The sequence below is a fragment of the Cebus imitator genome, unplaced genomic scaffold (assembly GCF_001604975.1).
Source record: "Cebus imitator isolate Cc_AM_T3 unplaced genomic scaffold, Cebus_imitator-1.0 Scaffold44, whole genome shotgun sequence".
Classification (NCBI taxonomy): domain Eukaryota; kingdom Metazoa; phylum Chordata; class Mammalia; order Primates; family Cebidae; genus Cebus; species Cebus imitator.
Genome location: NW_016107359.1, coordinates 6,019,352 through 6,035,327, shown reverse-complemented (window position 1 = coordinate 6,035,327; position 15,976 = coordinate 6,019,352). Strand labels below are relative to the sequence as shown.

Here is a 15,976-nt window from a genome sequence, read left to right as displayed (position 1 = left end):
GCTTATGTAGTTCCTGGCCCATAATAGGCACTCAATAAACCGAGTGATTATTGTTGTTCAAAAACATGAAGTTCTAAGTTTTCTGAGAATTTTAGGGTCTTGTTTTTAAGTTAGAGACAAGTAAACTAGAAGAATAAGCTTTTCAAAACAAAGAGTTCAGGATTTAGAAGTTTTCATCTCATTCCCAGATTCTGTTTCTAATAGTTGAAGATGAAGTACTCTTGTGTCTGCTATAAAACTACCAGAAGAAAACAGAGAAAACACTTCGGAACATTGATCAAGGCAAAGAATTTATGGCTCAGACCTCAACAGCACAGGCCACAAAAACAAAAGAAACAAAAGGGACCGTATTTAACTAAAAAACTCCTACATAGCAAAGAAAACAATCAACAGAGTGAAGAGACAACCTGTTGAATGGGAGAAAATATTTGCAAATTAGTCATCCAGCAAGGGACTAACATCTAGAATATACAAGGAACAAAAATAACTCAACAGCAAAAAATTATAATAATAATTTCAAATGGACACAGGATACAAATAGACATTTCTCTAAAGAAGACATACAAATGGCCAACAGCTATATGGAAAAGCGCTCAACATCACTAATCACCAGGGAAATACAAATCAAAACCACAGTGAGATATCCTCTGACCCCAGCTAGAATGGCTATTATTTAAAAGACAAAAAATGGATGGTAAGAGTGTAGAGAAAAGGGAACTCCTATACACTGCTGATGGGAATGTGAATCAGTACAGACACCATGGAAAATACAATGGAGATTCCTCAAAAAACTGAAATTAGAGCTACCATAAGATTCAATAATTTCACTACTGGATATGAATCCAAAGGAAAAGAAACCAGTATGTCAAAGGAATATCTGCGCTTGCATATTTATTCCAGCACTATTCACAATAGCAAAGATATGGAACCAATTTAAGTGTCCATCAACGGATGGCTAGATAAAGAAAATGTGGCATATATACACTACAGAACACTATTGACTATAAAAAAAAAATGAAATCAATTCATTTGCAGCAACGTAGATGGAACTGGAGGTCATTATGTTAAGTGAAATAAGCCATGCACAGAAAGACAAATATCACTTCTTTTCACTCATATGTGGGAGCTAAAAAAAAAAGTTTATTTCATTAGGAAGAGTAGAATGACAGTTACCAGAGGATGGGAAGGATGTGGACAAGAGAGGAGATAAAAAAAAAGGGTTGAGAGGTTAGTTACTGGGTACAAACATACAGTTAGATAGAAGGAATAACTTATCATGTTCAATAGCACAGAAGCATGGCAATGGTTAATGACAACACATTATATATTTCAACATAGCTAGAAGAGAGGACTTGAAATGCTCCCAACACATAGAAATAACAAACACGGAGGTGATAGATACCCCAAACACCCTGACTTGCTCATTACACATTTTGCATGTAACAAAATATCGTGTTTCCCATAAATATGTACAAATATTATATAGCAATTTTTTTTTAAATCTCTTGTTTTTAAATCCATTCTGCCTAACTTCAAATAGTAGGTTCTTGTTTAAGACTCTTAGCTTGTCTGCATTTGCCTGCCCTACCTGGAAAAAATAATGGCCAATGTAAATGCACCCTCTACTGAAGAGAACTGGAGTGAACATGAGAGAAGTAATGGCCATGAAGCATTTCATAATCTGGAAAGTGCTGTATAACACGGGCTATTACATGTGGCAGTGATGTGCCACACTGATGTGGGGTGCCAGAGTTCAAAGCTCCACTCCGCTACCAGCCGGCAGTAGCAGTGTGAGAAGGCATGGTCATTAAGCTCTGTAAATCTCCATTTACTCATGGGCATGAAAAGAATGATTACTTCACAGAGCTGTCAAGAAAAACAGAATATAAACAAAAACTTTTAATACATCGCCTGGTACACGGTAAGTGTTCAATAAAGGTTAGCTACTAAAATGTATTATGGACCTTTTTGATTTAAAAAATATTGAGTTCCTTTTCCACTTTGCAATTAGAAATGTTTCATTTGTGTTGCTTTAGTTTTTTTAAAGATTACTTATTAGAAATTTTGATAACCACTAAAATATTTCAAAACATCCTTTAAATGTCTTTATCTGCATTCTTAAGACATCGTGGTCTGTGATATTTTTCAAAGAAGACTTATATCCCTGATTTTTTAATGGGCTTAGTGAAATCTCCTACATGGTAATATTCATGGAGATACGTGATTACGCTTATAAAGACTTTACTAGTCATAGAAGCAGTAATAATCGCTTTCCTCAAATTCTTAAATTTTACAAAGAAGTACCAGTTCATATCATACTGTAATACCAATTAATAAAAAGGCATTTTAAAATATTCAATGCTTCATTAAGAAAAATCGGCTTTCCCTGTGGTTGTTCTTCAAGACTATAATTCAGAATCAGTAATGGGAAGCAACAGTCTCAGTGGAAAGAGCCTCCCTTTGTCCCCCTAGTGGCCACATGCAAAATAACAACAGGTAAAGAAAAGGTTTTCAGAACTACTGGAGTAAAAAAACTATTCAACGTCTTCATTTTACAGAAGAAGATACTAAAGCCAAGAGATGAGGACCTGGCCAAAACCACACAATTTTTCAGCAAGCCACCAGCATATGAAAAATGATTTTGTATATTATGAATATTATGCCGTCTAGAAAGGTACCCCCAAAATGGACTTACCTAAGATTTTACAATTTTCTTGTCAATTGACACTGAGAAGCTTTATTTCCAGTTTTCTTTCCTTTCCTCAGAGAGATAATAAGTACAGTTTCCCAGGGGCAAAGATAAGACCTCAGCTGTGACCAAGAATTCTGCCTGAATCCTTGGTGAAGGATTCCTTTTTGAGGAATAAAGCCTGCCCCCGAGGGTTGAGAAGTGTACAAAGATAGCTCTCCACAGAAAAGACCAGTGAGAGTCAATGCATCTTTTCAGATGCCCAAGGGCCACAATGAATAAGACATAAAGGTCGATAAATAAGTTAAATTCCATTTTTCGCAACTTTAAGGTACCCGCAAATAGGGAAAAATTGGAAGCAGGCAGGGTACACACGTGGCAGAGGATAAAACTGAATTGTCCTGATTTGAAAAAAAGAAAAATTACTTACATTATTAGTAAGCCTTCTGTTAGCCCAAAAATTAAACAAAAGTACAGATTTTGTTTGAACATAAATTAAGGCACTGAAGCCGTTACCCAGATATTTTGAGGCAGATAATAAAGAAGACAGTCATGTAACACCCAAAATATGTTTATCTTAAAATTAGAAATTTCAGACTACAGCAGGTTTTAATTTTTGCATCACTGCACATAGATTCCACAGAAAGTTCTGTCAATCAGGAGGCATCTGCGTGATGGTTAAGAGCACAGGAATTCACCTCAAAGTGTATGTTTAAACCTCAGCTCGGACTCATAACTAACTGCGTGATCTTAAGCAAATTACCTGACATCTCATTCCTCAATTTCCTTATCTACAACACAAGAATGATAACAGTGTCTACTGCATAGCCTGTCAGAGGATTAAATGCGAATAATATATACAGAGAACAAGTATTCAGCACATTGTATATATGCAGTAAATGTTAGTTACTGTTCTTATCAAAATATTGAGGAACCCATTTTCTATACTTTAAGCCTGAAGAGAAAGCAAAGATAAGCAGTGAATAAAAGTAGCTTCAGACTGGATCACGGGAGGCATGCTAGTCTGGCCTCTCTAGCTCTAATGAGATGCCTGGCTTCGGAAAAAAATCCCTCCACTGGTGTGATTCTTGTTTTCTCATCTGCCAAAAAATAAGAGGTTGGATCCAAGCTGAAGAACCTCAAGTTTGACAAAAATGTAAAAGATCATTCAGTTCCAAATCTCATACTTAAGCTCATTTACAACAAGTGCTTGTCCAGATTGTGATTGAATGTCTTCAGGGATGGGGCTCACCTCTATCCTAAAGCTGCCAGGCTCTTTCATCTTGAACACAAATGTCTTGAAAATCCTTTTGCATGTTGAGTTGAAATCGACCATCTGCATGTCATCAGGGCTGCAATACCGATGGTAAGAAGTAGCACCATTCTTTGATGTGTTGCTGAGAAAGAGGAGATACTGAGAATTATACCATGACATGATGTTTTCTTATCATGTCAATCATAACAGACATCAAAATTTCAGAGTGGTTAAATTACGAAAATATGGGTGTCTTAGAATCAACTAAATGCACTTATCGTCCAGTGATTTCACCAGCTGATTCTAATTGAAGTCTATGGCACATTAAAACCCAGTCTAATTTTCTTCCATAGGACAGTTCCTAAAGTATTTGCAGAGTATCTATGACCAACTTAAACATTCCCTTTTCCAGTCTTGCCACTTTTAGCTCATATGCAAATCTTAAGACTATAAACCATCTCCAGCTTCTGTCTACAGAACCCATTCTAGTTTATCTGAATCTCTTCTTATTCATACATGCAAGCACTAAAGCACTTTTTCTACCACCTTAGACAATGACTCTGTCATCAATAATTCAATAGATATGCACTCTGGAACATGTCAACAATGACGTCAAGCCACAGTACTATAGGTATTCTATGAAATGCAGTGAAGACATCAGCAAAAGGGGAAAAAAGTATATTTAAGTGGAGTGTTCAAAGAGCAACAGAAGGCTGTAGGTGAGGTCTGCTCTATTCTGAAGGAAATACTAAAACCTAGACAGAGGGTGGTTGGTCTTCTTTCCACCTTCCCGTCTTAATCTTTGTCTCCTTTTTGACAGCCATGATATACTGTAAAATTTTGATGTTCTCACAATCTATAAAATCCCAAAATATTTTTTAACACATGCTATTATATTGTCTTTCCCACTCCAACCTGTCACTCTTCCCATCAAGTCCTTCTATAATTGGAAGGGGGTTGGTGGGAGAGAATTATTTTTCCCTCTGGAGGAAAGTATAAGATGTTCTGTTTATTCTGGTCTATACCACTTATTTAGAAGAACGTTCCAATGCAACACTTTTTCTCTTAATGAATTGTTTCTTCTAAACAAGGACATGCCCTTTCATTGCCATAATACAATCTTGATTTTCAGTCTACCAAACTTGAGTTGTACATACCTGATCAGGCAAATTTATATTTTACTACAAAGCAGTGAGTAAAGGGTAAAAAGAATTCAGCAACACTGAAGTCTACACTACCTACTATGAAATACCCAGAGTACTAAAATACCCTGTGTAGGTCAATAACATTTTGCTGCTGTGCATTTAGGTCATTTGGAAATCTTCTGGCTTATTGCAATCTACCTAGTGATGAGTCAAATATAATGATCAAGAGGGAAATGTCTTAATGCATCCTGAGATCCAACCCACTTAAATATAGTACTGGAAGCTGTCCCAGGATTAGAAAACCTGGATAAGCACATGAACTTTGTGTGAATTTATTTTAGCTTGTATTGAGATGTCTACGGCTCCTACAAAAAGGGAATTCCATCGAGATCTCCTGTCTCCTTTGTTTCAATTCAATAAATCCAGAGTGGTTAAAGCCTTTTTTCCCTCCTTAAATACAGTATGTGTATGGGTGTGTGTGTGCATCGGGGTGTGTGTGTTTATCGGGGTGTGTGAGTGTGTGTGTGTGCATGCATGCACAGCAGAAGTGAGGGATGATCATTCATTCCTCACTGAAATCTGTTTGCTTGTGCACTCCATGATGATCAAGCCATAAGCATTGCACTACGTGGCTTTTCCTAGCAGCAACACATTTAGGGTTAAGTTTTAGATCGAAGATTTGGATTCATTGACCAGAAATGCCGATGCCAAGATTCTTAATTAAGCTCATGGTTTAAAAACAAATTTTTTATCCTAATCAAGAATAATTGTTAATGATCTTGAAAATGTTTTTATCAGATAATCGTTGCATACCGATGTGTATTATCTAAAAGAAAGTCAGAAAACTTGTAATTATTTACGTATATGCATCCCCATTATAAAGATAAGATAGCCTCTTAATCATCTGAAGAGATATTTAGTGGAAGCTGGAAAATCCTTCATCAAAATTAATATCCCTAGTAATGGTTTATAAAGGCGATTTTAAAAAAAAAAAAGAAAGAAATTGGAACTTTGCAAGCTGTGAAGGGAGAGAAGTACCAGTGATTTTGACTGAGGCATATAAAGTAATGAGGTAACCGAAAAACTGATGAGACGCTTCCGCTGTACCAAACTACTGAACAAAACAAGAGGATATGGGGAACAGGACACTTTTTGGATTGTCTTTCCAGTGTACAAGGACATTCCTTAAATGCTCCCCCTCTCTTTGGTCCTGAGGGTGCCAGCCCCAGCTGATGGGTACAAGACAATGCTACCTGACCAATCAGGGCCATTTTCTTTTTTTTTTTTTTTTTCGTTTTTTTTTTTTTTTTTTTTTTTTTTTTTTTTTTTTTTTTTTTTTTTTTTTTTTTTGAGACTGAGCCTCACTGACACCCAGGCTGGAGTATACAGGCAGTGGCACAATCTCCGCTCACTGCAACCTCTGCCTCCTGGGTTCAAGTGATTCTTCTGCCTCAGCCTCCTGAGTAGCTGGCACGCACCACCACAACCAGCTAAATTTTTTTGTATTTTTAGTAGAGTTGGAGTTTCACCATGTCGGCCAGGCTGGTCTTAAGCTCCTGACCTCAAATGATCCTCCCAACTCAGCCTTCCAAACTGTTGGGATTATAGAGAGGCGTGAGCCACCATGCTGGGCCTTAGGACCATTTTCTAAGAAATTGGAAAGGGGGCTGAAAGAGAACCCCTCTTTCCCACAGGTAAGCTCTGGAATTGTTGGGGTGCCACTCTGCCCTGTGGGCTGAAGGATGAAAGAGGCAGGTGTGAAGGGAGACAAAAGGAAAGCAGAAGTTCTCTGAGGAGGACATCAAGCTAGGGGTAGAATGCTGGCAGCTTCCCATGCCTGCTTCTGGGCCTTTCCAGAGACTCTACTGAATTTCCACTCTTAACTTTCAGGAGAAACCCTATTCAATAATAACAGAGACCTCTTCATTTGTTTAACTGTCTCTGATGGGCTACTGTTACTTGCCAACATGTTTTGGCGTGATGATAGAGAACAAACCAGAAACAGTACTTACACAACTCCAAGTAATCATTTAACCTCAGTTAGTCTCAGTTCCTGGACTCCAAAATGAGAATAAAATAATTCTGAATATTTACATCAATCCTGTATTTGAAGATTAATGATTATTGTGACAAATATTACTAGAAAGCCTCAAAAATCACATAAAATCCTTTAGTACAAGTGCTGTCTTTTATATAATTTAATGCTGCCACCTGAACTGTTGAGAAGGAAACAGATTGTCCGCTCACAAAACTGTTGTTCTAACCGCCTTTGACATGTAGCTTAATGGGGTTTGAAGAATAGTATATTGCAAACAATTAGAGGTTTCCTTTGTGAGATATTAACTGGTTCAACAGATAGAAAATCAACTTCACTATCAACCCTCTTATACTATAAAAATCAGCCAATTTGCACATTTTTTTCTGCTAAAGGTGGTCTTAAAATATGACTTATTGACATATTTATATATTATGTATTCATGCATTAGCCTACTACCATATATGCTCATAAATTATACCTGTATATATAATCTGTGGGTCTCTATGTCTGCATATACACCTGTACACCCTTTTACCAGTAATATTTCTGCTTCTTGTGTGTTCCAGTTTCACTGCCCTGGACATGTTATATAACCTGTTGTCTCCTCATCAGTCTGTTTTCTCTGTCTTAATAGAAAAAATATTACACCACTTGTTGAAGAAAGAATTAAATAGTCTACAAAAGTACTTTGTAAGCAGTAAAGGACTACACAGACACACAGAGCTAATATTTCCAGTTAAACATATAAGAAATTTCATAATCTGAAGAATGAACTATGAATCTGAAGCAGCTTTCTTCTCCCCCATTCTTCATAGGTGTTTAAAGAGTTGTAGAAAAAAAAATGTTCAGCCTTTTTTTGCAAATTGGTAGCAATTCTTCATTCAGGGAAAGTCTTTTCCAGAAAGAAACTGAAGTCTTTCCGTCACCCATGTGCGGAACATCTGTGCTAAAACCTTTCCATGCACATTTCTTTGAAGCACTGGCTGCCTAGAGGAATACTTTGATTTGGGCTTTATTTAAATGCCTGAACTTCTATTGGAGAAACAAAAGGTTTTCTAGTAAGTGCTCAGTTGGGAACAGGACCAACCTCCAGCCAGTTTAACCACTCAGAGGCCAAGCAGCCTGGCACTTCTTAGATCTCTGTGCAGTGGAAATCTTCCTGAGAGCTTGAAGCGCAGGCCAACAGCTAGTTTGGGAGGCTAGCGACCCTACGTGCAATCACCGTGGTAATTAGATTTAAGTTTCCTAATCCAACAGTGGCTGATCCCATCATGCTTGTGTCTCCTACGTAGAAAATCATTACTCTCATTTAATAATACTTTGACAGTTTTCATATTTTTGTGGCTTAGTACCTTAATAGTAGATATTACCTCTTTGTAACTATCAATCTAGCCATTCACACAGCTCTGTGTAGCAGAGTTTAATTTGGTGGTTATCCTACTTTCGTAACTTTCCAGAAGGATCGTCAAACGTGAAGCAGACCTTGAATATCATTCACTGAATACACCCTTCTTCTGCAAGTCGTGTGTATGCTTGTATCTGTTCATTTAGAACGATGGCAGCAGCCATAAGTCATTGGCAAACGTGAGGGTCTGGGTTTTGAGTGTTTCTGCAAGCCCAGGGAAGCATGGCTTCGTGCTACGACATCCTGGGGTCACTCCAAAAGAATCAGAGAGATCATGGGGCTACGTGAAAACGTGTCTTCCTGGAAGGAGAGAAGGAAAGACACGTATGAATCTATCCATGTCTGCTTGCGTCTGGAGAACGCCTGTTTACGTTGTAAAGAAAAGCCATCGATATTGTCATCTCAGGAGACCGGCTCGTTTTATGTGTGTGCATGTTATGCGTGCTATCACACGAAGCTGGCCAACTGATAGCGTGACGAGGTACTGTGTCCCTGGGAATTGTAATTGCTTGTGGTCGGCGAAAAAAGAACATCAGATCGTTGCTGATAACAGCACAAGGTGCATTTTGATAGTATAAAAGAGGAAACAGACGGAGTCATACAAGTTCTGAGTATATCTTAAACCCCCGCCCAAGAAAAAAAGAAAGAAAGAAGAAAAAAGGAAGGAAAAGCCTGGGGCTGGAGGAGTGTTCCAGGGAGCGAATTGCTCAGGACTTCAAACACTGGGAGTCATTCTGTCAAGGGGAGGGGGCGGGCGGGGGCAGGCTCCGGGCCTCTTTAACAAAGTCCTCCTCTCTTTGCTCCCTCCCACTTCATTCACTTGCAAATCAGTGTGTGCCCACAAGAGCCAGCTCTCCGGAGCCCGTAACCTTCGCATCCCGAGAGCTGCAGTTTCGGCCGCGACAGCGAGAACGGCAAAGCCAGCGACCGCGGCGGCGGCGGCGGAGGCAGGAGGAGGCTGGGCGGGTCGCAGGGTCTCCGCGGGCGCAGGAGGCGAGCAGAGGTGGGTTCGGGCCCCGCTGGCTGTGCCTACATCTCCCTTGCTTTTTTTTTTAATTCTGTAGCGTTGATGGAAGCCAATCAGAGAGAGAGCCCTCTCCGCCCGGTGGGTGCCGCGCGCGGAGTTGGGAGGGATGCTCTCAGCCTGCGAGCCCGGGTCGGGGCGGGCGCGCGGGTCCGGCTTCGCAGGCGGCGCAGCTGCCGCTGCCCGGGACCGACGCCGCTTCCCGGGGAGCCTGGGCGCCGCTCCTCCGCCTCCTGGTAAGCCCGATCCTCCGCGGGGCGGGGAGGGGACACCGGGAAGCGGGCGCCGGAGAAGAACCCGCCGCCTCTCTCTGCGCCGGCAGGGGCTGCCAGGGGAGCTCCGGCATTTGCAAAGTTGGCTGGTCAATGACCAAGGGCGCCGGTGCCTGCAGGACCCGCCGAGCCGTTTGGGGCTGGATGTCTCTCCACCTGCCCGCATCAAAAGGGTCTGTGCGGTGACTGCTTGGGCTGGGTTACTTTTCTTGGCTTTGGGGGGAAAGCAGAAAATCAGGTAGTCTGAAAACTCTGCAATGCTCCCAATAAGGAAAACTTAAACTAAAGAGACGATTTGGCTGGGAGAAGGAGCTAAAGAAAAGTGTTAGCTTGCACGTTCCGGGCAACGCCTGCCCGCTCATCTAGGACAGAAATGCTTAGGTTGCAAGGAAAGTCCAACGTTGGACTGGGAAAATGGAGCACACTGTCCAGGGAAAAGTCATGTGGAAGGCGCAGCTCGCTTCTGCTGTTCACGGCTGGCCAGCCTCAAACCTGGGGGAGAAAGCCTTCCCCGGGCTGACTGGAGAGTGCTTGGAGTGCGGTTGGTTTTAGGTGCCAGATGCGGAGAAATTGGAGCCCCCAGTGCGTTAATCCCAGAATTTGATAAAGAGAGACGCTGCAATGTTGTGGACTGCAGCAGTTGCAGAGCTGAGATTACTTCTTCTGTAGTTAGAGATTCTTCTGCCAAGAGTTACCGTAGGTCACGAGATGGGAGATGCTGGAGAGGTCAGCCTGGTGCTAAGAAGTGTTGTCACTGCTGCAATAAAATCCATATTTTATGGGGAGTTAAATGCAGGTCTCTGTTCGTGCAAGGGGCTGGACACCTGAGTTAACAGTGACTTGGAGCATTTAATAACCAAGAAGTTTAATCATCTGAAATAGCCACACGTTTCTCTCTCCCACTCTCCTTTAAAAAAAAAAATTTTTTTTAATTATGATAGTCACCCTATAGAGGTGTATCAGACCGCGTCTCTGCCAGTCTTCACTTTCACTTTGCAAAGCACGCAGTGGGAAAGAAGGAAAAGATTTTCCCTGCAGGAATGTTGAGGAGTGGCTTTTGTGTACATATATGGCTGCTCTGGACGGGTGCAGACCAAAATATGGGCTTTCTGAGTGGTTAATTATCAGGGGGTTGCAAACTCCTCCCTGTTGGAAAAGGAACCCGGGGATATGCCTAGTTAATGCACAACTCTTCCAAAAAGGACTAACAAATATGCTTATGTGAACAGTGCCAAAGGGTTGCTTATTTTCTTTCTTTTCTTGCTGAAAGCTTTACCTGAAAAAGAAAACCCTTAGGATTTTACTTTAAGAGAGAGAGGGAAAAAAAAATCTCTTACAGTTTCACTTGAGACTTGAGCATCACCCTTTGTGAAATAGTATTTGCATGGCTCTGTGCTTGCTATTTTAGAGAACTGTAAAACCAGCTGTGGGAAGAAAGGGGTATGATCGAGCAGATGTCTTCATTATGTCATAACCAGTAGGGCAAAGTTTATGCCAGAGGCCGGATTGTCAATGCAAAGCTCAGAAACTTAAAAGAAATTCAACAATCGACTGGAAAATGCAATCACATAGGACTGTATCTCATCCCCTTTTGCTCTTTCGCATATTCTAATTAAAAAGGTACTGGAGGAAAATAAAAGGCAGATCTCTCCCAGCTAATTTAATGGTTCATGCAATACTTTTGAAGCAGAGAAAGTAACCAATTTCTTCAGAAAAACTAAGAGGCAGCAGCCCATTTTTGAAGGAAAATGGCACCGATTTAGTTCTACTGTATTTGTGTCTACAATTATCTTTTGCTACCATTACAAGAAAGTGACAGGTTGGTATCTCCATAGGGACTTTTAGTCCCTTTACTATCTGGCTTTTACACCAATTTATTGCACTTACATTTTGTACTGCTAACTCTGCAAAGATAATATATGGAAACATAATCATTTCCTACCAAGTTGCCTACCATCAAAAAACCTGTACCCTACTTCTTCCACCCACCACTTCCATCAGCTTTGCAAAGAAAAACTTACTGAGGCACTCTTCTTTTAAAGAAAAAATTTATCTTGCAAAATACTGCTTGAGACACTTGAAAACAGCTAAAGAATTTCTAGAAAGCACAGCTACAGTCACAGGGTATTATATGATACTGTGTTATGGTATCAATGAATTGCAATAAGTTCTGAAATTTTAATTAGGACTAATTGAGTGAGTGTCCCACATAGGGATTTTTTTTTAAAAAAAGGAAATGAAATGTGACAAATATTCTGAGTAAAATCACAGCCTTTCTAAGGAATTGAAATGTGTGGTCCCCCCTTCTGGCCCCAAAGTTGCTTTGCAGTCATGAATGCCAACTTACTAAGGCTGCATCCTTTGAACTATTGAAACTTTTTTTAGTTGGAAGGGACCTCTAGTGGGTCACTCCATGCATTTCTCCCTGGAGTTCAATTGCAGAATGGATTTCGTTATCTAAGATAATAAGAGTATAACAACCTTTTCTCTGTAAATAAGTTAGTATTCTCTAAGCACTCTCTTAATATTTGTGACAGGTCATATAATTATTATTGCCATTATTTCTGTACTTCCTCTAATTTAAGAGACTTACAAATATTTTTTATGGTTTTCTGGATGTCTAGACTTTTGGTAACTGATAGATGTTCCAAATGAAAGCAATGTCCAATTAATATTTACCATCATCAATATAAGATTTTCTTATTTGTGACCTTTCCAAGACTCTACTTCCTTACTTCTAATTTACTCAAAAATAATATTATTATATTTAGAGCCCCAAAAGTTCTACACAAAGAGTGCCCCCCAACAACAAAAGAAATATTTACAGAAAAAAATGCAATTACTGTTTCAGAACATTCACAAGTTGTGCTGAACGAAAGGCAGCTAATTCAAAGAATTCCCCATTCAAATAAATATATGTTAAACATCCAAAAGATGTTTAGATACCTGTGTCACCCTTACTCCAGGCTTTTTCTGCTTCATTTCTTTCTTTGATATATCATAACACATTTTAGGTAACCTACTCCTTAAAATACTCTGCCTGAAACTTGGAGTAAGATAACTTCTGGAGAGTGAATCAGCCTCTTCTGCTGATAGTCTGCAGGTTTCAACTTCCAATTTAAAAATCTGTTCTAAAGTTTGAAATGTGTTCCAAACGAGATAACATCCGGCAGAATCCAGTTGCCTTGTGCTTCTTGCTTAGTCACGGCTGCTTATTCTTCGGTGTCCATCAGAATTAGGGTCTCGCTTATAAAAATAACAAGCAGTGACTCAGTCTGCATTGCATTTTTAATAGTGTTTCAACCTAGCTAGTGTCTACTGAGCACACTGTATTTACTTCACAAAAAAAGTGAAAATGTGGATAATCAAACCTTCCCTGACTTAAATATTTTTCTGAATAATGATTCTAAATTCAAAGACTCAAGAACATTGTGATAAATAGGAGAATGGCAGAAAGAAGAACGCACACACATACACACACAAACACAACACCCAGTTGTGACAGTGTTCCAAGAATATTAGAGAAAAAATACAGAAATAGAGCATTTGGGCTGATTTTCTTTTCTCTTTCTTTTTTTTTTCCATATTGTTTTCTCCATTGGGATTTTTATTTTATTTTATTTTATTTTGAAGACAGATGAGTGCTTGAAGCACTTTCCTGAAACTAAGTAGTGATATTTTTGTTCAAGCTTGCCTCTTACAAAGATTAACTGGTCTACGTTTTTTTAAAGTTTCTATTCCTACAGAAGCCTCTCTTTTTCAAAACAATCTTTTGAGGAACTTCAGCTTCTCTCTAATTAACTATTGAACCAAATGTATATACTCTTTGTCATGCTATCACTCACAAAATAGGAGGTAAGGGAAAAGAGGAGAGTATCAATAACCCTTCAAAAAAGTGCTACACCTGAATTTACTACAAAATAGTTTGGTCAGAGGGATCCAGCTACATCCAACAGCCTAGTTGTTCAAAATTGAACTATCCAAGAAATTTTCAACCCCTCCAACAAAGAAAACTAACTGAAGGATGAATGCTCTGAGCACACATTCATAAATGTAGAGTAGACTCATATGCAGAGATTACTGGAGATTCATCTTATTTCATCTGTTTAGTATCTTTACACTAACACCGTTGGGTGCTGGTTTCTTCTAGCGATCACATCACCTTGCTGTGATTTATAAGAGGTAGAGCTTGATTAATGCCAGAGTGTTAATATTAAATTTGATTTGTCATGTAAATGGACAGCATGAGTTGCGAGCTTTTCTTAGTATATGTGGTACTACCTTGTGAGAGAAATGACTTATGAAGAAGATGAGGCCCATAAAGCTAGCATACCACAGGGTATGATTTATCTTTGTACTTTAGCACTTGAAAGAATGCTGTGTTTTTCTCTTTCTCTAATTTCCTAAATTGGTAAGTCTGGCCAGAAATATCCAAGAGACCTAATACGTTATAGGAAGAGAAAACAGCAAGAAAAAATTAACTTGGGGAACTGTCCAAGTGAGTAAAATGGAAAGAAATGAGGAGGTACATTTTTACAGCAGAGGGAAACATAAGAATAGAAATAGAATCCAAAATAGCCAATTTTACACAGGGTGCATTTTCCTCTTTATAAATGGTGCTACTATTAAATGCCACTATATAAACATAATTACATCATTAACATATTTATACGCACTACTCTTCTCTACCAGAAAATGCAAACTTGAAAATTACCTTTAAAAAAAAAAAAGTCACCATCTAAGGGAGATAACCCTGGATGGATGGTAAATTAACCAGAAGAATATCTTTTCTAAAGTGGTCTGAAATTGCATCAGAATCAAGGAAAAAATTTTCTTAGTGCATTGAAGAATATCAACTCTTTTCCTTCTGTTATCTTTATTGTCCTGCCTGCTAAATAGAAAAACCATTTAGCAGGTTTCCTCTGATGCCTGCAATCCAAAGTATACAGCAACAATATAGACTAAGTATTCTACTTGTCACCCATTTGGATCCTGTGTTGTGATACAGCATGGTGAAAGGCAGAGCCACAAGACAGCATGCCCCCAGCTCTTTACATGGTATATATACATGTGGTATTGACCGTGTATATATACCATGTAAAGAGGTGGGGGCATTATTTACATGGTATATGTGTGTGTATATATCCATGGATATATATATATATATATCTTATTTCGTCTGTTTAGTGTCTTTACACTAACCCTGTTGGGTGGTGGTTTCTTCTAGCAATCACATAACCTTGCTGTGATTTATAAGAGGTAGAGCTTAATTAATGCCAAAGAGTTAATATTGAATTTGATTTGTCATGTAAATGGGCAGCATGGGTTACACGCTTTTCTTGGTATATGTGGTACTATCTTGTGAGAGAAATGACTTAGGAAGAAGATGAGGCCCAGAAAACTAACATACCACAGGGTATGATTTATCTTCGTGTTTTAGCACTTGAAAGAATGCTGTGTTTTTCTCTTTCTCTAATTTCCTAAATTGGTAGGTCTGGATATAAACGTATCTATCCAGCAAAGATTAAAAAAAGAAACACTAACAGTATTTTGGCTCAGAATTTTTATGCGTCCAAATAATAATGATAATGAATAATAAACTAACCTTTGTCACACCCTGTTCTATGTATTTTACATGCATTTTGCATAGCAATAATTACACAGTAAATCAAAATGACACTGCTATACTTGTATCCTCTTTACTTAGCCCTTTTTTGGTTTGAATTTCCAGGGAATCTCCGTTTGAGCCAAGCACTTAATGAATGTGCTGTTAACAAACACTTGTGATGTCTTAGAAGTAAAAGTGTGACTCTCTCTGAGTACTGCAGAGCAGCAGAGGGCATGGGAATGATTTGATTATTTTGACCAGAGCTTGGCAGATGTGAAGTCTGAGGGAGATGTTTTTAAGTTCTTCATTTTTGATAAATCATTTGCAAGCATGTGTCAGAATTTATAATTGTAGAAAACATTGTGCGGGCCATTTTTATGAACATAATGATGGTACTTTTTATAAGAAAATAAATTATCGGCTGGGCGCGGTGGCTCAAGCCTGTAATCCCAGCACTTTGGGAGGCCGAGGCGGGTGGATCACAAGGTCAAGAGATCGAGACCATCCTGGTCAACATGGTGAAACCCCGTCTCTACTAAA

At 39.1% G+C, this 15,976-nt stretch overlaps 1 protein-coding gene across 2 annotated transcripts in view; it reads left to right on the top strand.

The window, feature by feature from the left end:
• The first annotated feature begins 9,312 nt into the window (after positions 1 to 9,312).
• The window catches only part of CDH6 (cadherin 6), a 154,205-nt gene continuing 147,541 nt past the window's right edge, over positions 9,313 to 15,976 (top strand). The window contains exon 1 of one of the 2 annotated variants that reach the window (XM_017526838.2): positions 9,313 to 9,535. The gene's annotated coding sequence lies outside the window, so the exon portion shown is untranslated. Of the gene's footprint in view, positions 9,536 to 9,689; positions 9,793 to 15,976 lie in introns of those variants that run through there. The other variant, XM_037737878.1, reaches the window with a different exon arrangement.